At 35.5% G+C, this 22,435-nt stretch overlaps 1 protein-coding gene and 1 long non-coding RNA gene across 14 annotated transcripts in view; both read left to right on the top strand.

Annotated features, from left to right (window-relative positions):
• The first annotated feature begins 3,747 nt into the window (after nt 1-3,747).
• On the top strand, nt 3,748-5,472 carry LOC111582114 (uncharacterized). Its single transcript, XR_002747309.3, has 3 exons — nt 3,748-4,158; nt 4,276-4,399; nt 4,541-5,472. It is a non-coding gene; the product is annotated as an uncharacterized LOC111582114 (long non-coding RNA).
• A 1,039-nt stretch (nt 5,473-6,511) lies between these two features.
• The window catches only part of syne2b (spectrin repeat containing, nuclear envelope 2b), a 212,925-nt gene continuing 197,001 nt past the window's right edge, over nt 6,512-22,435 (top strand). For 8 of the 13 annotated variants that reach the window (XM_055005574.1, XM_055005579.1, XM_055005581.1 and 5 more), the window contains exon 1: nt 6,513-6,667. The gene's annotated coding sequence lies outside the window, so the exon portion shown is untranslated. Of the gene's footprint in view, nt 6,668-22,435 lie in introns of all 13 variants that reach the window. The other 5 variants (XM_055005572.1, XM_055005580.1, XM_055005576.1 and 2 more) reach the window with 1 other exon arrangement.

The raw sequence follows: 22,435 nt of genomic DNA, 5'->3' as shown, positions 1-22,435 counted from the left end.
TTTGGTTGAATAAACACATCATATAGAAACTTCCTCCATGAGAGGCCCTGAAGGCAGCGTATTGAACCGCTGGAGCAGAACGGCTCTCAGCGAAATGAGTCTTTGAAAGTAAAGTCGAAAGTTGAGGCCAAGCAATTAAAGTTAGATTAGAGAAAACGTTGAGGAAGATGAGTCAGGGATGAGTTCACCCTGCTTCCAGACAGAGAATTAGCGAACAATGAACGGGGTGTGGAGCAACACAGCGCTATAATTGGATTACTCTGGTGATTACAATGAGGTTAATTGTAATCCGGTACAAAAGGAGCAAAGCCGGGATTTACACAATCCGGCTTTTCTGCAATTACTCGTGGAGTGTTAATGAAAGAGTCCTTTTTTTCTTTCCTGTGAGGAAACTCGTCTTCATTTAATCCATGCTGACTTAACCCTTGTGTCGTCCTGCGGGTCAAATTAACTTGTTTTAAAGTTTGAAAATGTGGGAAAAAATTTATTTTCACAGTGACACTTCTGATGTCCACATTTTCAACATTTTTGGGAAATCTTTCAATTTTGCTGGATTTTGGTTGATTTTTATGTGAATGTTCTTCAAGAAAATATTAGAAGTTTTACTGATATATATGGAATCACTTTAGATATTTTTAGGATTTTTTTGGACGATTTTTACTAAATTTTTGAAAATATTTACAAGAATTTTCTTGCCAAATTTGGGGGATTTTTTTAAACAAAACTTTTAAGGGAAACTTCTAAGGAATTATTCAAATTTTCTTCCTGAAGGTTTTGCAAATTTTCAGAAATTTGGGGAATTATTTTTGCTGAATTTTTGGATTTTTTTCAGATAAGGAAACAATATTTTTTGGCTCCCGTAAATGAAGACAGGAAGGTTAAAGAACTGAAAAAAAACAGGAGCCAGGTTGACTTCTGAGGCTGGAGTTTAACATAAAGACCACAGTGGGGAAATAGAAAAGGAAAAATCTGGCTTTTAACCTGTTAATATTTCCATTTTTTATATTCTAGAAGACATCAGTAAATAAAATGAAAGTTGTTTTTTCAGCATTTTTTTACTGCTATTTTCTTGAACAATTCTGGGTTATATTGCAGATTTTTGTTAAATTACAGATAATATGAAATGAATAAAGTAAATAATTCTATATTTTTTTCAGATGACATGTATTACATACGCCATCAAAAAATGTTTTTACCTTTAATTTTATGAACAATTCACTGTTATTTTACAGATTTTGTTAAATTACAAATAATAACTAGTAAAATTACAGAAAAATACATTAATTTACAGCTTAAGTGGATGATAAATAAAGTAAATAATTATATTTTTAGACACTTATTACATTCACTGTAAAAAAAACAATGTTTTTAACTTTACAGATTTTGCCTGTTTTGTTAAATTACAGATAATAAGCAGTAAAATCACAGAAAAACTAATTAATTTACATTAACTGTAATAAAGTAACCCCAAACTGTATAAATTGTCCTAATCAAAAATCACTATCTTTACAAATTGTATTTTTTCTTCCAATGTTTCACTATAAAAATTAGACAATTTTTTTTACTGCAGTTAAATCAATTTATTTTAGAGATATTTGCCATTATTTCAACAAACAAAACAAAACATTGTGCATCTTTAAGGACTGAAAAATGGTAAACAACTTTAAAAACTGTCATTTTCCAGATATTTTTTGTTTAATAACACCAAGTGAAAAATAGTAATTTACATGTTGACTGTATACTACTACTACTACTACTACTAATAATAATAATAATAACAAAAAATGGACAAAACTGTAGATAATGTCCACATAAAAAAATGTGTTTTTACAAATAGTAATTTATTTTACAGTGTATGAGTATATAATTACACAGTTTTCCTGTATTTAAATCAAAATATCAATATTTAACAGATATGTCATTACTTTCACTACTTTTTACAGTTACAGTGCTACAGTATTCCACCGTTTTTTAAATATACATATTTGCAAGCGTATAATTTAACAAAACAGAGAAAATCTGATTAAAAAAGCAACAGGTAAAAAAAAATAGGGTTAAAAAGAGTTTAAAAAAAAAAAAAAAACGCTCAGTACAGTGCTGCGGCAGTGATTATATATCCCAAAACAGATAAATAAAATAACACTAATTCAAATTTATATAGTGTATAAAGAATAGAATAAAACAAGATTAATAAGAGAAGATGAAGAAAATTTAGTTGGAAAAATCAGCAAAACTTTAGGGCTTTTTTAATCACACTGCTGATATTTTCTAAATGAAAGAATTCTCAGGTGTGTTATGTTGCTGCTAATGAAGGTTTCTTTCAGTTTGTGGAGTTCAGTTTGTATGGAAGCTTCTAATGAAATCATTTTAGCAGTGAAAGTTGAACATGACAGGTTTCTCTGCTCTGACCTGCTGAGCTGCTGGATTTTGCCTGAAGACATCTGACAGTAAAGTGATGCTGTGCTGACCTCTGCTGCTCACTGCTGATAATAAAATAATAATAATCTGGGAGCAAACTATTGACTGTTACACTCAGATATAACTTCTTATATAACATATTAGGTTTTGCAGCTGTTTTTGACATTTACCACTTATATGTAAAGCCTTGAAATCATGCAGTATTGGTTTCATTGTGTAGATGCTCATGTTGATCATCATACTTGTACTCTAAATAACCTTACAAGTGTGTGCATTATCTTTAATTAGCTGTAACTAATTAGCTGTATATCAGTGTGTGAAGAGAGGAGATCTAGTCCAGTATTTAGCAGCTCTAATCTGTCAGGACACCAGAGCTTCAGTGTGTTTCTGAACTGCTGAGTTGGTTGCTGTGACATCTGACCTCGAAGGCGTCCCGTTAAACACGTAGCTCCAAGATAGCGCAGCTGCTTCAAAGAAATCATCACATATTTTAATTTTACCAGCACAGAATTATACCAGCATGAACACATCCTTCAATGTGAATCCTAGATCCTCTAATCTTTACTACCAATAATGCATAAATTAAAGAAAACCATCGCCATAGCAGTTAATCTATTGAAATGAAAAAACATGCTAATATAAGGTCGACAAATATTCTAAAGTAGTTGACATATCAAGTGAAAAATTCACTCATATCTTTGTAAATATGAATATTTTATGCTCAGGTAAATCAGAAATGGCCCAGCAAAATTAATGATTTAACTCTCCTGCTGTCTTCATTTACGGGCACCAAAAATATAGTTTTTTGTAATAGTAGTTTCTGCTGCCTGTCTGTCCTCAGCTCTACTGCTGATACCAAACGAGAAATGAAACAAGGAATCTGCAAAATCCATGATTAGACATTTGATGGAGTTGCTTTTGTCATTTTTTAACATTTTTTTTTTACCTGGAAACCAGAAAAAAGTTGGTTTTAAATTGAATAAAATAGAAAAGAACAAAGACAACGCACAGTCAGAAACAAGGAAACAGGAAATAATATCATATTTACTAGTTCCTGCCAGTTTGCATTGAATCCACTAGCAAACTATCAGATGTCTGATCAGCTGAACTGGTTAAGATAAGTCCTTTATTTCTCCCCACGCCAGGGGAAATTCATTTGCATGGTTGGATTTAGTTCAGAGTATATGCAGTATATTTATTTTTAACGTGACCTATTTTCAGTGTCTGGGAAGCCTTTAAATTTAGTAAAGTTCGACCAACAGCTAATAGTTTGCTACATTAGCTAGTGGCTAATTAGCTTGCTAGCTTTTTGTACTAGCATAGCAGGTTCTCTAAAAGATGCTGCTGTTGAATTGTATTTATATTTACATTTTATTCACACTAACATGTTTTTATTGTATGAGCTCTTCTATTTCTCCCTTAACTAAATATATATAAACATATACGCTAGTGATGGGACGAACAACACTGGTGCGTCAGCACTGTGCCGAGCACACAAGAGTGAAACCCCGTATTGGTGCGTGTATCGCTTTAAGAAAAAATCATGTGACCGATACAGAAAGTGTGTCGATTGGATGTGCTGCGCCAAATTGTGTTTAAAAGGAAACAAACTGTATTGACATGTATTGTTGCTGTGTCTGTTTGACCTCACCTTGTTCAACTTCTGACTTCATGGATCGTTCCAATAAGAAGAAGTTTTCCCCAGTCTGGAATCATTTTGATCTTTTGACGGCAAATAAGGTAAATCTGTTTCTCCTTTGGGCATTGTTTACTGTTTTTTTAATTAAATATGTTTCTACTCTTTTCTGTAAGAGGTTTGATTGTTTTCAGATGGATTAACTTCCTATTTTATTGTAGGTGAAGTGTCGGCTCTGCTCCACAGAGCTATCTTACATCAATAAGAGCACTTCATCAATGCTGAGGCATTATAGAGCTCAGCATGGCAATGAAGAATTGGCAGATACTCGTGTGAGTACCCCAGGTATGTTGAAATTCTCAAAAATTTGAATTTCCAAAAATAGTTTATTACACTCAAAAGGCTTTGTGTGACTCTGTAATATTGTTGGTAAAAATTACAGTACTTTAAGACGCTTTAAACAAAATATTTCCGTTTTGCTTGCAGTTCCTAACAAGCAAGCAGTGGATGAGGCTGTGGTCAACATGATCATCAAAGACTGAAAACACATATTTTTTGTGTTTGTATATTTCTGTTGCAGTTTGTCATGTGATAATAAACTAACAACTAACAAAGAATTATTTCTAAAATATTTGTTAGGGCACAATCTCTGGAAACCTCTGGATATGGAGGTTGAGGAGAACAACTCGACCTCGAATACTACAGCTGGTTCCACAGTTGAAGTCCAACGCTACCTGGCTGAAACCAACACACCCAGAGCACAAGATCCGTTACAATATTGGAAAAATAACCAGAAAACATATCCACACCTGTATCAACTTGCACTTAAATTTTTATGCACACCATCCTCATCTGTACCCTGTGAGAGAGTTTTTTCTAAGGCAGGGGAACTGATGTCCAAGAAGAGAAATCGCCTTGGAGCAAAGACACTACAAAAACTTTTGTTCCTCAATAAAAGTGTATGAATGAATCCATTTTTAGTCTGTTATTTCGTATGATTGAACACTTAAGTTAAAAAAATTCCATACATAAGTTAAAAATTGGAACTCTGAATTTTATTGTAGACAAATTTGCTATATTTTACATACCAACTCATTTTAGCATTTACACAAACAAAGCAAATTTAAAACTCTTCTCATAGACAACTTCAACTCAGCAAACAAATTGAGCAAATGAAATTAAACAATGATGAGATCATATTTTCAGTAAAAGACTAGCAATTAAATAAAGATTAAATATTATTTCACAGGCTGATGTTGGGTTTGCAGCATGTAAGCTTTTCCATCTTATTTTATTTATTTTTTTTACCTGCAATGATTTTAGATCTACTGCAGAGGTCACTATTGAGTGACCAACACAGTGTCAATACAGTGCCAACACAGTTTGGGTAGTGTGTCAATACACTCCTTGAGGCATCATCATCCCATCACTAATATACGCCACTGGCAGCCATTTTGAAAATGAATTAAAATTCATTTTCAAAATGGCTGCAGGTGACGGCGATCTTGTGGTCCAGAGGTGACCAAACAAAATCTGAGAAACTTTTCTTTCAGCAAACACGGTAAAGCGGATTTTAATCTTTGTTTTCCTGTGTGAGGTTGTCAGTATGTGATACAGAACATAACTACTTTATAACGTGACCTCTTTCCAGTGTCTGGGAAGCCTTTATTTTTTTGTAAAGTTCGACCAACGGCCAATAGTTTGCTACTTTAGCTAGTGGCTAATTAGCTTGCTAGCTTTTTGTACTAGCATAGCAAGTTCTCTAAAAGCTGCTGCGGTAGTATTGCATTTTTATATTTATATCTAAATGTCATGTATACGTACAGACATTTATTGTATAATCTATTTTGTTTGACCCTAAACTAAATACTTAAATTTTCAAAAATAGAATAAACTTATAAAATGGCACCAGGCGGCATCCATACTGTGGTCAACAAGTGGGCAAACAAAGTCGCAAAAACCTTTCCCTCAACAAACATGACATAATGTGAGTTTTTTTCTGTCTTGTTTTCATTGTAAGCCTGTTAATATGTGATATATTAATTGTCTGTACTCGTATTTAATGTTTGGGAAGCCTTTCATTTTTTGAAAAGCTTGACGAAAGGGTGAATTGTTTGCTACGTTAGCTAGTGGCTAACTGGCTAGCTAGCTAGCTATCGCCGACTAGCATAACAGATTCTCTTAAAGACGCCGTTATTGCGTCTTAAAACTGCTCTTTAATATTTATATCTTGTAGTGCTTTTCCAGTTTTACAGAGGAGATGTCACGCTGCCAGGTTTGGATGTTTTTCCACCGTCTGCTATCATTTTATTTAAGCTAACTCCGGTGCACTTGTTGCGGCTTCCTTCAGCCCAGGTGACGGCCACCAGTGCCAAACTGGAACAGGAGGTGTGGGAGTGTTTCTGTGACTTGAACCCTGACTGGTTTCTATATTTAGAGCCGCACTGGGTTTCCTGCTCGGCCCCCGGTATGGCTCAGGCTTCTCCGGTGACAGTCAGGTCCGTCCTGCCCGTCCTGCGGTCTCCAGATCTGTCAGAGTCGGCTTCAGGTTTCACCGAACACAGCAGGACCTGCTCCATCGTCACCCGGACAAACGCACCTCTTCTGCTGCACGTAAGTCACTTTTTCAGACTTTTTATTCGCTTTAAAGTGCAGAATAAACGAGCAGCGTGTGTGAGGAGGGCACCGGCTGCAGGCTGCGGTGTGGAGGTTTACATAATCCGGCTGTAATTGATCCCAGGTATCACCGGTAATGTTACCGCTGTCATCCCCGGTGTCTCCCCTCATTACAGCCTCCATAAACCCGCAGTGCAGCCGCCTGTTGTCCGCCTTATTAAAAAGTCCTCTGGTCATCCTCAAGGACTCATCATACGTCTCGGCTGAGCTGATCTGAAAGCAGCAGCAGCACACACGTGTTCCCTGCTGCTATTTTTGGGCCAAGACACAATCTGACATTTCTGCAATCAAAGTGAGAGCACTTAGTAGCTCTTCAAACGTACAGCAGCAACACAACTGGTTAAATGCAGTGAAAAAGGCTTGCACTGGCTGAGTGTATTTTTTGCAATGCACAGAACTAACTTTGCAAGTTTTAGGTCATGCAAACAAGCAAATCCTGAAATATCATGTCTAAAAAGGGAGTTTATGCCGGTAAAAAGTAACACACCAACTGATTAAATGTAGTAAAATTGGCTTGTATTGGCTCCATAGTGTATTTTTTTGCAAGGCAGAGATCTAGCTATGCAAATTTTTAAACATGTAAATCCTAAAATTGTCTAAAAATGTAATTTATCCATTTTATGCCAGTAAAAAGGAACACAACAACTGGTTCAATGCAGTAAAAAAATAACTTGTATTGGCTACATTGTGTATTTTTTGCAATGCACAGAACTAACTTTGCAAGTTTTAGATCATGCAAACGTGTAAAACTTAGCATGTCTTATCTAAAAAGGGAGTTTATCCATTTTAATGCCATTTTCAGTCTCATTCTTGGGGATTTTTTTGCATCTCCCCCTGCTTTAGGCTGTGGTGATGGTAGCAGTGTAGTGAAGGGAAACAAAAAATATGTTATATTGCAATTATTTTGACAGATATTGCAGTATGAGTACACAAAAACTGGTGAAATGCAATAAAAATGGGTTTAGAATGAACATAATGTATTTTTTTTGCAATGCACTGGGCTGACTTTACAAATTTTATGAAAACTTGCAAATCTTAACATACTTTGTCTAAAAAGGGTGTTTAACCATTTTAAAGCTATTTAAAGCTATTTTTAGTCTCATTAGTTGGAAATTTTTGTGCATTTCCCTTTATTTAACACAAAATCAGTCGCTTTATCTGTGTTATGAGGACAGTTTTAACAGAAATGTAGTGAAAGAAACCCAAAAAAAGAAGTCATTCTGTCATTGTTTTGACAGATATTGCAACAGGAGGTTGCCGAGAATAAGATAAATATGAAACTTTAACATTCTTGAAAGGAATTATTGTACCAGATATTGCTCTGTAAAATAAAACAAGTAGAAAAACAATAAGATATAGATATGATACATTCATGAAAACTAAATAAGTAGATGCAATAAGACTAGAATGCAAAAGCAACAAGTAATACTGACAATGATTCTGAGGAATTTTACACCTAAAAGTGAAATATTGTATTGTATTGAAATTTTGCATGTTAGAATGACAATATTGTACCTGGAAGTATTGTACAATAGTAATGTTTGCATTTCTTTTTTAATATCTTCATACACTTGCTCTTAGATTTACAGTGTATTCCCTAAAAGTAAACATAATAATGCTTCTGTGAGTGTATGACTAGCGTATATTTTAGTGTTTACTAAGGGGTGATTTATCTTTTCCCTCACTAGTTGTGTTTTAGAGGCTTTTTTAATCTCCGTCTCATTAGAGGATTTCAGCTGAGCTCTCCAGAGACGGTAACAGCTTGTGTGAGTTTCTGCAGTAGTTGTCTGCTTGTTTCAGACTTCATGGTTCTCCCTGATGTCGCTTTTAATGCACAGAATCTTGTTTGTACCTCGTGGTGATTATTTTTTCAGATTTTTAGCGGCTGCAGATGGTGTTTGTGGTTTAAAAAAAAACCCACTGAAAATCATTGTTTTTTCTGCCTCTAATGAGATTTTCTTTCATGCCAAATGTCCTTCTGTCGGTGGGGATTCAAAGCTGGAGTTTGTGTTTTTTCCTGAGAGACTAATACAATATTTCTGATATGTACACCCACATTTAGCAGCTCTAAATGCAGATACAACAAAACTGACTTAATCTATGTAGAACAAGGGTGTCAAACATGAGGCCTGCGGGCCAAAATCGGCCTTCCAGAGGGTCCAGTCCGGCCCGTGGGACGACTTTGTAAAGAGTAAAAATTCCAGGGAAGACATTAACTGCAGATTGTAAATTAGTAAAACTATAACTATAGAATAATTTCAAGAGCATGACAAGTTGTTTAGATCATAAAGTAAAAAAAATAGATTGTTCATTGTTCTTTTGTTATTTTGTGTTTAGTTTTTGTTGTGTTTTGTCTCGTTTTTGTTGTTTTTGGTCTACCTTTTGTCTTTTGTCTCGTTTTGTGTTTCTTTTTTGTCTCATTTATGTTTTTTCTTATTTCGTCATTTTGTGCTTTGCTTTATTCATTGTTTTGTGCACAGTTTTTTTGTCTTGCTTGTGATGTGTCCATGTTTAGTCATTCTGTTTCTCGCTTTTGTCATTTTTTGTCTCATTTTTCACGCTTGTCCATTTTTTTGGTGCTTTATAACTTTTTTGTCTGTATTTTTGTCTATTTTTTGTTTGGTTTCGTGTTGTTTGTCTAATTTTTGGTAATTTTGTTTAACATTTTTGTCATTTTGCATCTCAGTTTTGTAATGTTTTGTCTTTTTTTTTTGGTCTGAATTTTGTCGTTTTGATCATGAAGTAAAATCCTCTATGGTTCAGTTCCAGATGACTAAATGTTGTGTTCCTTTGTAGACACTCTGTGATCTAGAAGTTGTAATGTGGAAATGATAAACTGAGGCATAGTGTTGTTGAAATTGACTTTATTTTTCTTTAGAAATGTCAGGTTGTTCATAATGTTTTGTGAAAAGATAATTCCTTAAATGTGAACATTTTTACACTAAAACAAAGGAAACGTGTGGAGTTGTGGTTATTTATCGGTTATTATGCTGTGATTTTACTGGTCATTGGAGATCAAATTGGGCTGAATGTTTCCCCTGAACTAAAATGAGTTTGACATCCCTGATACAGAGAATAGTTTTGCTATGTCCACTGGATGAGAAATACACACTGGTACGTAGAATAATGTGACCTGGTTTGACTGGTGTCACACTGAGGAACATCCCAAAGGTTAAAAGTCACAGGAACATCCAGGAAAAGCTGCAGATAAACTCACTGACTCCTGTTTTAACCACCTTACTAAAGAAGTGGCGTCTTATTTCACTCATTTATTGCAGAAAACCAGTCAGATGATCGTTAAATGCTCCTGTGTGTGTGACGAGTTTGAAGCAGAAAATCTGAGTTTACAGAGAAAGTTGAAAATCACCTTCATACCCGTTTCCTCTGACTGAGGGTTTAGGTTTTAGACTCACACAAAGAAAGTCTGACTGTTAACTTGTCCGTGTAAACACTAGAGAAGCTGCTCCAGTTAGAACAGAAGCTTCAAATTTAAAATCTCCTCATAATTTATTTTTTATAGGTCCGTATAGGATGAAGTCTGGGTCCAGTTAGTGACCTGGGATCTAGTCTGTAGTGGATTAAACGGAGCCTCCATTCAGAGGATTTGACCTGGAGAAATTTCAGTAATCGAATAACTCGAATTGTTTCAGCCCTGATGGAGAATTTAAAAAAGTTTTATAGCTTAAAGCTGCTTTTACTGCCGTTGATTCAAGAGTGGAATTCTGGTAGAAAATTAAGTGTCAGCTACACAGATCTAAATTTTAAAAAGTTGTTCATTCAAGCAGGATTCAGTTCAGTGAAAGTTTATCTATATCACTCCAGTTCACAGCATATGTCATCTTATAGCACCAGCATAGGAAGGTTACAAGTAACAAGTCCATTTAAGTCTGACTCTGGTCTATAACGAAGGATATGTGTGGAAATCGCTTTAGTTTTTGGCCAAATCAAAGTGAAATAATGCTCGTGATTGAATCTTCTCTGTGATAAATACCACACTGATCAGTTTTCTAATCTAATCTGTTAGTTTTGTAATATACCGATAATAATACCTATTAACTGCAAAATTAGCAGTGCAAAATTGGGGTGAAACATAAAAGCTTCTTTTTTGAATGCATATAGATTCCCAGTGACATGTGAAAGGTGTAGATTGTCTTTATTATATCTTTAATTTTATCCTTCTTGTACTTTTGTAATTGCTTCCTGTAGGCCTCATCTGTATGTAGCTGCTGTAACGTGTAAATGACCCTGGTGAGGAATCATTGAAGCTTATCTCCTGGCAGCTTAATGCACGGTTCTCCTGCTGTAATTGCATAGATTAGTTTAACAGGATTACTAATGCACAGCTTAGCAGATTTTGTCGATAAAACCTCAGCCGAGAATCTCACAAAGAGACGCTTCTTACAGCCGATTTAAGTCCAAAACATCCCGAGGTTAGGAGAAGATTCACCCGTGTGACATTCAAAAACTCTGACTGTAGGCTCAGCATACCTGCTCACACATTAATCTCACTTCAGCTGCCAGTTCCTGTTGCGCTTCGTTGCACCTGCCGTCACACCCACCTGAGATATTAAGAAGTAATTAAAGAATCAAAGATAAATAAGAGTAGAATCTGTTTCCTGTGGATCTTTTAGATCAGGGGGGTCCAACATGCAGCCCGCGGGCCAAAAGTGGCCCTCCAGAGGGTCCAATCCGGCCCTCAAAGCGTAAAAATGACAGAAGACATTAACTGCAGATTATGAATTTGTAAAACTATAAATTTAAAATAATTTCTAGACCATGACAAGTTGTTTTGATCATAAAGTAAAATACTAGATTGTTCATTGTTCTTTTGTCATTTTCTCATGTTTTTTGTCATTTTGTTTCTGATTTTTTTTAGTTTTGTTTCCTTTTTGTCTTGCTTGTGTTTTTTGTCTTATTTTTTTCATTTTGTGTTTTAGTCATTTATTGTTTTGTGTGTTGTTTTGTGGGTTTTTTTGTCTCACTTGTGTTGTTTGTCTACTTTTTTGTCAGTTTGTTTCTCACTTTTGTAATTTTTGGTCTTGTTTGTGTCATTTGTGTAATTTTTTTCTCCTTATGTTTCGTGTCATTTTTTTCAGTTTTTGTTTTGTGTCTCATTTTTGTAATACTTTGTCTTGTTTTGGTTGTGTTTTTTAATCTTTTCTTGTCTGACTTTAAATGTGAACATTTCAGAATGTATTTTTTTGCACTAAAACAAAGGAAAAATTTGGAGTGGCTATTTCTAGGTTATTATGTTGTGATTTGGGCTGAATGTGGCCCCTGAACTAAAATGAGCTTGATACCCCTGTTTTAGATGCATTTTTCTTGATTTCTAGTGGTTGTTCTGATTTCTAGTGTTCATTCCTTACTGTTGATCTGAACCACATGATTATACACAGATATTAAAATCCATTATGACAGCCTCCCTGCAGGATATTTGCCCCATATTCTCCTCTCCGCCGTGTTTGTTCAGCTAAATGAAAGCAGAGATTTGCTGCTCCCACCTGCTATTATCATGTCTTTAAGGGCGTGCCTTTTAAAACTCGGCGTGACGGGTTCAACAACACCGACTCTGTTGATTTATCGCACAAACAAAGAGCACAAAAGGCTGCTGAAATCATTTAATCAAGGTGTTGTTGCACAGATATGTACAATAAAGAGGTAGCATCAGGTCACGCCTCAGTCTGTATGGGAATGTGGAAGGTGTTGGTTACAAATCTGCTGCACAAACTGGATGTTAGAGGGTTTGTTTCAGCGCCTTATGCCAGTATAATTCAGCCCCAGCTTGTTGGAATTGGTAAGTTTGACCTATTTATGTTATTTTAGTTGACTCCCGTATGATTTTTTTGCTCAAAAATGCACAGAAATGTTAGATTTTGGAGCAAAATTCTGTAAATTTCAACCTGAAGACAACACTGAAGCTGCTTGTAACTTTGAGCGTAAAATACCAACATATAGACCCCTGTGAACACCAGTTTTTGTGGTCCTATGAAAGAGTTCACATCTTAATTTTATCAAAATTGGGAAAAAAAATTTAAAACTGGCTTCAAATACTTGCAGCACATCAAATTCTACTGATGTTAGAGCATCAAAAGTCGGTGAAATGTCGACCAAAGTCTGTATTTTTACTAGAAATATGGGTCCATCCATATATATATATATATACTTACAGGAAGTTTTGAGTATAAAATACCACATTTGTTTGTAAATTTTGCACTTTTTTTCATTTTCAAGGGCCAATATATAGTCATTATTGTTATTTTGAACAATTTTGAGTAATTTTGGACAAGTGTTTGTGATTTTTTCGGTCAAATATTTGTGATATTTGGACAAATTTTTAGTCGTTTTTAACCAGTTCTAAGTCAGAATGTCTCAAAACTGGAACCTTGTCTTGTACTTCTCACCACACGTACAATTCTACTGATGTTAGAGCATCAAAAATTGGTGAAATGTCGACCAAAGACTGTCTTTTTAGTAGGAAATATGGATACTTCCATAGATATATATACACTTAGTGGAACTTTGTGGGGACACAAAACCACCCTTGTCAGAAACTATTCCAAAAATCTTCCGTTTTTAAGGGCCACTATTTAAACATTTGTCCTCTGCTGGAGGACATATGTACATCAGTATAATTCAGCTCCAGCTTGTTGGAATCAGTTAGCTTGGTCTGTTTCTGTTATTTTAGTGAACTATCTTTAGATTTTTTGCTGAAAAATGCAGAGAAATGTTAGATTTTTGGAGCAAAACTTGGCTTTAGCAGTGTTTCCTCTAGGATTTTTTCCTGCAGCGGCGGCAGACTCCCGCATTAAGTAAAGCAGATGTCTTGCTATCGTGCCATGAGACGTATTTTACAAAAAACTGAAGTGCTTTAATTAATCTGTGGCTGTTACTGTATGTTCTTGCATAGTGCAGGTTGACATAAACGCTGATTTATTCGTTCTTTATGATTGATTCGTTGCGTTTTTGCCCAACAGCATTCCAGTTCTTCAGTTCAGTATGTGCTCGGTTGCTTTTAATGCTTTAATTTGTCATACTGACAGTGACAGGGCTTTATTTTGAAAGGGAAAGTCAACTTAGAGAAGCCAGAAATGTAAATTACAATGTTTATGCTACTGTTGTTGCATTTTTTATAAACTTTTCCTGATGCTCAGTTCATATTAGACAACTTTATGTTGGGAGGACTCCTATTCTCTTTTGTTTTATGCCAACTAGTCATTAGCACATGTTTTATCTGTCCCACTGTAGTCATAGTTTTAGTTGACTTTAGGCTATGCTAGCAGTTGCCAACAGTTGTTAATGTGTTTTCATACCTACTAAAGAAATATTTAAACCTTTGGCTACTTTCCAAATGGCATACTTTCTCTTTTTACTTTCACTATGTGCAGCAGCTGTCATTGCAATGTACTGCACTGGATGTACTGTTGAGTCAGTTCATGTTATGTATTTTGTTTGAAGTCTATTCACTATTTGAAACCCAAAACTTCAGTTCTGTAAAATATTTTGGGTGACTTTAGAGAACTGCGTTTCAAGGATCAAGGCTTAGTAATTTTTGTGATTTTGATCAAATTTGTGTCATTATGGAAGAAATTTTGTTTGATTTTTGGGCAAAATTTGGTTGATTTTGGATAAGTCAAAATATCTAAAAACTAGAAATTGAGCCAAAATACTTTTACAGAACTTAGTTTTGGGTCCCAAATAACAAATAAAAGTCTAAATTGTGTCTGATTTTCCCAGATTGACCCTGTTTCCTGCAGTATTTGTACAGGTGGGAAATGCTAATTCGTGGTGTTATTGCGACTTAAGCTTTGACCGTCTGTGGTGTGAAATGAGTTGTCATCTGTCTGTTTGCTTTCGGCAGCTTAAGCTTGTTAATAACTTGCAAGACGGGTTACTAATAGAGACATATGTGACGCATCTTCCGGCAAATCCACACCACATTTAACATACAAACTGGGATGAACTAAATCTTTTTCTGGCGTATCGTAGTGATACTGGAATACACCCTGTAGAGTTCTTATGTTGTCTGTCTTGAGCAGTTGACTGTGGACTGCAGTTGTAAATAATGATCTGTAAACAGTTACCTGGATAAATTCATCTGTGGAGCACGTGAAGCTGTTGTGTCTCCTGATGTTGCCCCTCCCGGAGGTTTTTCCACCCTGCTGCTGCGTTTCGCTGCCCTCTGCCTTGTTTCTACTATTAGAGCTGACTGGGCCGACTTGTGACTTTGACTCGTGGTCTCTTTGGTCTTCCTGCTGCTCCTTCATTCCCATAGTACTCTCTTTATTTCACCTTTTTAAAGCTAATTTCCAACCTATAATGGCTCTTCTGGGAGCATTATGCATGACAGTAAATGCAGTTTTACAGAAATCTTTGCGTTTTCCTGTTATTCCTCACCATTTGATGAATAAAATTGTCTGCCACGTTTCAGTAAATGAAACCTCTGTCAAAAAAAATTGGTTAAAAAACTTGCTCTTTTTGTTCTTAATTCTTTTCACTTTGGGGCAGCTGATTTCCTTTTAGCGCTGGATAAAACCTGTTTAGAAACTTTACTCTATGCAGGAAAAACCCAGTTGCAGTTGTCCTTGTTGAACTTTTTTCCTCTTATCTGTCGTGTCTTACTGGTCTTCCTCAGGTATTACAGTAGAAAACTATACTTAAAAACAGCAACAACAGCCGATGATGTGGAGAAAAGTAGGGATGGATTCAGCCATGTTTGTGATAAACGTGACAGTTAGCATGATGAGTCACAACAATAAAAGCGTTCAGGCTGTGTTGCCTTGTTTGACAGAAATGTTTGCATTTTCCTGTTATTTCTGACCATCCGATAAAGAAAAATGTCGGTTATAGTTGAGGAAATGAAACCCCTAGTACAATCTGACACTCAGGTGAACAATTATTTTGCATTAATTGTCTAAACAAGGTGGCCTCTGACCTTAAGAACTGGAACTAACAATTATTTTTATTGTAGATTAATGTGTTGATTATTTTCTCAGTTGGTTGTTTGGTCTATAAAATGTCAGAAAATGGTAAAAAATGTCAATCAGTGCTTCTCAAAGCTCATGAGGATAAGTGTCTTGTTTTGTCCAAAATTACATTCAGTTTATTGTCATAGAGGTGGAAAGAAACCAGAAAATATTCACATTTAAGAAGCTTGAAACTGATAATTTAGATGTTTTTTCTTTAAAACGTACTCAAATCAAATAATTATTTGTCATTTTGATGGCTGACAAGTAATCAATTAATGGTAGCAAACTGTTTAAAAAAAAAAAAAAAATACCCACAACTTTATAGAGTTTGTATTTATTAGCTGTAGACGTGAAGAACAGAGAAGTAAAAGGTGTTGTCTTTTCCCTGCAGTGTTGGAACTGAATGTAGTGTTTTTTATTTCCAACACTTTCCCTGTATGCGTCAGCTCCCCCTGATCCGTCGCTGTGCAGCTGACATGAAGCCTCGGATGGCTGGGATTCCTTACTATAGTGGTTCCATCCACCCCCACCCACATCCAGGCACTCATACTCGTGTCGGCGTTGCTTTATTAGAGCGTGTCGCTTTAACATCGCAGGGCAGCGCTTCAGTGGTGGAGTTTTTAGAAGCTGCACGTGCTCAGTGCTGTAGAGGTTGAACCGCACCATGACGGTAACCTTGGAATCACATATTTAGAAAAGTTTAGAGGCCAAACAGACCAGCTGGCTTATCAAATTATCTGATTACACGTCAGTGTTGGTGGATTTAAACTCTGAACTCCGGCCAGTTTCTGGTTGTTTAACATTTTTCTTCACTGTGGCTCATTTTTTTTTTACTGTAATATAATGTCCTGTACTTCTATAGATGTAGAACAACCATGAAGAAGAATCAGCAGAAGATCAAACATGGTGTAGATTGGCTGTTTTAATGGATGTATGTACATTTTTACAACCTAAACAAACTTCCTGTTTTTCCATCATCACCATGTAGCTTCACAGTTAAAACACTGTCGGGTCTCAGCCGTAATAAGGATTTAAGGCATCTAAAGTAGCATTTTATAGAATTTTAACAGGGTTTTCATCCCTAATATGTAAACTACTCGGATAAAATGACATATGAGGCGGTATAGGGTCTTTACCCCAAATTTTACAGTTATTTGTTTGAATTTGTTTTCCTTTTTTGTCTAATTTGAGAACTGATGTACAAATACAGCTATTTTTACTATCTTCCAATAACTTTCTGACAATTTTCTCCTCTGTTTAGTGCTTTTGAAGCCATGCTGCTTTTATTTTAATTGATCCAGTGGATTTTATTTCCTCTCTGCTCTGTGGAAACGCTGCTTGCAGTTCAGCTAAAAAACCTCTGAATTTTTGCCACGTCACTGTTGGTCACAGCTGTGTCACTTATGTTTTTTGGTTACACCAAACAGCTCAAATTTTTTTGTTTTATGTGAGATTTCGATGCAACACCGCACTTTCTAGCTTAGTTTTGGTTAACCTTCATGATGGAATGGCATGAGTAGTTCAAGAACCAGTTATACAAATTTAAAAAGCCACAATTATCGTCTATATTCCCTACAATTACAAACACTGTCTGATCTCAGCCTTAACTCGTATTATCGGCAGCTAAAGTAGCATTTCATAGAATTTTAGAGGGTTTTCATCCCTAATATGTAAATTACTCGAGTAAAGTCACACCATAAATAACAGTTAAAATCTTAACACCGGTTTTTTACACTTATTTGTTAGAATTAGTTTAATTATTTGTCCCATTTGACATTGTTTTATGATAAAAGCACTTTGTAGCTTAGTTTTCGAAAAGTGAAAACTAACTTGCTCCTCTGTTTACTGTTTGTTTGATTTTCATTTAAACCTCTTTTGTTGTCTAATCTATGCCCTGTGGAATCACAAACACCGAAAACTATCAGAAGTTTTGTTCTGTGACAGTTTATTTTTCAGTAGAATCTAGTGCAAACGGTTGATTTTTGGTGAAAATTGAAATGAGACATGTAGAATGAAGTTACTTTGATGAAATGTGACATTTTTAAGCTGAGATTTGGCTAAAAACTTGATTTACAAACATATTTTTTTGTTTTTGCACTGATAATTCGATCTGAGTCAGTTGTGATTTGTAGGTTGCATTAAAGAATGCAGATTATTATTAACTTTTTTTTTACAGAATCTGGTGCATATTTTTTTGTGATTTTGATGAAATACCATTTTTTAAAGCTTATTTTTGGCTATTTTGTTGCATTTCGGACTGTTGAAAGCAGAAAATCTGACAATATCTTCTGTTTTTGCAGCTTTTTGCTCTCATAAATGGTATAATTTTGATAGTTATTATAAGAAAAAACCTGCTTTTTCAAACCTGCTGGTGGGTTTTGGTGTTCAGAGAGTTAAATATATCTGTTGTGGTGTGATTAATATGATATCATCATTTGGACCAGCAGCAAACGACTCCGTCTGACATCTAATAATTCTGTAAGAGGAGAAAGTTGACTTGTGATGATGAAGCGATACTATTACACTGCTGCTGCCCACCACACATAAAATCACTGACGAGACGGAAGTCCGGCCAGCACAGAGTCGCCTCCTGAAGCGAATACAACAACAACGGTCTGTTTGATTAACCTGTAATAATTCTGGACTGACAGTCGTGAGTTTTGACCTTTCAGATAATGTAAGAGTAGCTGTTCTGTTGTGGCCTCCAGGCTCTGCAGCAGCTTAATGAGAGTCAGAAATGTCTCAAACAGCACCTGTAGCGTCTTAAATAAGTGCAGACATGCCTTTTTTTTACTGTTCTAGTATCTGAAATCATGTTTTTGTCTTGATTTGCCCAGTAACAATTTGCATACACTCTTTCAAACTGAAAGAGTGTATGCAAAAACTGTATCTGACTCCAGGTGTAGTTGAAGAATTTGCTGATTAATACTAAACTAAAACTGGATTTGTCACGCAGCAAATGCAAAATAAGCTCGACAGCATGCACAGAAAATGATAGAAAAGAAAGAATGTGAGCCCATAGAGAGCCTGTTTGAGCAGACAGTGAAGAAACGAGCAACCAAAATCATTTTTAGCATTTACACAGCTCTAAATATGAACTTGTGCCATCAGGAAAAATACTCAAAAGTGCATTGAAACCACTTGTAGCTACTGTTAAGACTAGTGCAATATATATATATATATTTAATGTAGTCATATCTGTGAGCCCAAAGCTAATGCTAACATGCTAATGCTAAATAAATATACAGGAAACATAAAGGAAGTATTAGAAGGTTGATCAGTAATAATACAGATTTTGATAAAATACCTCGATTTTCAGCTTATTTTTGGCAGTTTTTCTGGACAGAGCCATTTATGATGCATTCACAGACCATTGGAGAGTTAAAAATCTTACGCTCTTCTTCATCTTTTCAGTTTTTGTGACAAGAACATGTCTTTCAAACCTGCTGGTGGCGTTTTTATAACAATATGTCGTATATGTTTTAATAAGATATCTGACTTTGACCTTTAATGCAGTCATATCTGTTAGCTCCAAGCTAATGCTAACATGCTAATGCTACACGATAAAGGAAGCATTAGATGGTTGATCAATAATAATACTGATTTTGATGAAAAATCACGATTTTCAGTTTATTTTTGGCTGTCACGCATGATGCATTCACAGACCATTGGAGAGTTCAAAGTTAGGCTACTCTGTTTTTGCAATTTCTGCACTCTGAAATTGTGTAATTTTGACAGTTTTTGTGACAAGACCACACAGTCATATCTGTTGGCCTAAAGCTAATGCCAACATGCTAATGCTCCAACATAAAGAGAGCATTAGAAATACTACAATTTTAATAAGTAACCACAATTTTAAGCTTATTTTTGGCTGTTTTTCTTGACGGAGCCACGCATGATACTTTCACAGACCATTGGAAAGCTAACGTTCTGATGCTACGCTCTGTTTTGTCAGTTTTTTTGCTCTATTAAATTGTATAATTTTGACAGTTTTTATGACAAGAACATGAGTCATAACCTGCTGGTGGCTTTGTTTTAACAGTATATATGGCGCTGACATTTAATACCCTCATGTCTGAACCCGAAGCTAACGCTAACCTGCTAATGCTGCAACATAAAGGAAGCATTAGGTAGCTACTGAGATGTGTTACTGTTTAATTTATCCATAATATCTCATCTTTGTGGCTGTACAGACGAGTTAAAACACCCAAACGGCTTGTATTTGACCTGATCTGACATTTGCTCTGACATATTGCTGCTCTGCTCTTTCACACCGTTTTATTTTGGGCCCTCTCACCTGTCCGTCCTCCTAAACTGTCACGTCGGTCGCTGGTCAAATAAAAGACGTCTACGTTACTGTTTTTTTTCCCTTTTTTCCTCCACGCTGTGATTTGTGTAAGCGGGGACGTGTTTGGAGAGAAATCTAAATGTCACACATATTTCTCGGTTCACTTCTTCATATCCCAGAGCGAGACTGAACAAGACGCAGCACGGTCCAGCAGCAGCTCTTCATGTAGCACTCTGACAGTGGCTCATTGCTCTATAAAACTCGATAAACTCCCTCTGGACTTGCACCTGGAAGCGTTTTCTGCCTTTTGTGTTGAGGTGTTGGTGACTTCCTGTGTCTTTGAGTGATGCAAGTTACAAAATCTGAGTCTTTTTTGACTTTTTTGGATTTAATTTTGCTCTCTATATTTGTGTTTTTTCATTATTATTATGGTTTTGTTGCTTTATTAAACACCTCATGAGGTTTTTCAACAAATGTGGTCACAGCTGAGTGGTGTTGGTTTCTTAATTACACTAAGAAGTTGGAGAATTTTTTATTTTTATTTTTTTGCAGGATTTTGTTGTAATTTCACAATGTTAACATTATTTTTAGCTGTTTTTCTTGACAGAGCCACACATGATGCATTCACAGACCATTGGAAAGTTAAAAAGTCGTATGTTACTTTCTGTTTTGGCAGTATTTTGCTCTCTTAAATGCTGCAATTTGGAGATCACTGAGTCAGTGGGGGTTTCTTACTTGCACTGAAAAGCTGCAGAATTTTTAGGTTTTTTTTTTTTTACAGGATCTGCTGCAAATCATTTATTTATGCCGGATTTTTTTTTTTGTGATTTTGATGAAATACTGCAACTTTAAGCTTATTTTTGTCTGTTTTTCTTGACAGAGACACAGATGATGCATTCACAGACCACTGGAAAGTTAAAAAGTCTGACACTACTCTCAGTTTTTGCAGTTTTTTGAGTTCGTAAATGGTGCCATTTGGACAGTTTCTGAAAGAAAACATTCTTTGGGTTTTAGGGTTCATAGATTAAAGCATTTTATGAGGTTTTTCAGCACAGCTTAGTCATGGTTTCTTAGTTGCCCTGCGAAGTTGCAGAATGTTTAGTTTTTTACAGGATCTGGTGCAAATGGTTTGTTTGTGGCATGCTTTTTTTTGGCGATTATGATTAAATACCACATCTTTAAGTTTATTTTTGGATGTTTTTCTTGATAGGGACACATGATGCATTCACGGACCAATGGCAAATGCAGAAGTTCTAATTTTAAGCTGTATTTTTGCAGCTTTTTGCTTTCATAAATGGTGAAATTTTGACAGCTTTTGTAAGGAATCATGCCTTGGGTTTTGGGGTTTGAAGGGTTAATCACTTTATTTTTCAACAAATGTTTTCACAGTTGGGTCAGCCATGGTTTCTTAGTTGCCCTGAAAAGTTGCAGAATTTTTTTATTTTTTTCAGGATATGATGCAAATTTTGGGCATTTTTTGTGATTTTAGTTAAATACCACAATTTAAAGCTTATTTTTTCCTTTTTTTCTCGTCAGCCATGCATGATGCATTCACAGACTTTGTTTTGGAAGTTTTTGCTTTCTTAACTGGTGCAGTTGTGACAGTTTCTGGGAAGAAAACATGCCTTGAGTTTTGAGCTTCGGGTATTTCAGCACTCTATGAGGGTTTTAAATAAATATCTGCCACTCGTCTACATGTCTGCCTGATAAAAAGTTTGAAAAGTTAATTTTGTCATCTTCATTGAGAGCGCAGAAGAGGAAAAGCTGTTATTTTCTGAGAGGTTTCTTGATTTTCTACACAACAGCCATGTTTCTTGAATATTTTGCAAATGTTGATATATTGCATCAGAAAGTGTTCCAACATTTTTAAAAACCTTTGCACTTTTGCAAAAAAAGAAAATTTGAACACTCAGCTTGAGGTGGTTTTTGACTGATACTAAAGGAGATGATAAACTTTCTGATTAGGTTTTGATGCATTGAACATTTAACAAACATGACTCATCTACTGCTTCCCTTTCTTGTTGTTTTTGTCTATGAACATTAGAAAAACATGGCCGATAACAGCTGACAATAGCGAATATTTACTCATTTCCCAGTTGAAAACCATTTTTCTCTTGCACTTTATGAGGGGTTTCCACAAAAACACTTCTCAGATACCTGGTACCAATCTGAAAAATAAATGTTGTCCTCTTATTTTAGGGTGCAGAACATTAAAAGCTGTTATTCCTGACAACAGCCGTATTTCTATAGTGTATTTTCATGCACACTTTGAGATACTAAATTGAAAAAAGTTCAAAGAATTCCCAAAACCTTGGCAATTTTGCAAAAAATAAAGTTTCTAGTCTTGCTTGAGGTGATTTTTTGACTTATTCTAAAGGAGTCAAGAACCTTCATGGGAGATACATTTTTTTCTGAATAATATTTGATATTGCAGAGATCTATCTCACAAGA

The sequence above is a fragment of the Amphiprion ocellaris genome, chromosome 20, assembly GCF_022539595.1.
Source record: "Amphiprion ocellaris isolate individual 3 ecotype Okinawa chromosome 20, ASM2253959v1, whole genome shotgun sequence".
Taxonomy (NCBI): domain Eukaryota; kingdom Metazoa; phylum Chordata; class Actinopteri; family Pomacentridae; genus Amphiprion; species Amphiprion ocellaris.
This window is presented reverse-complemented; position numbering and strand designations above follow the sequence as displayed.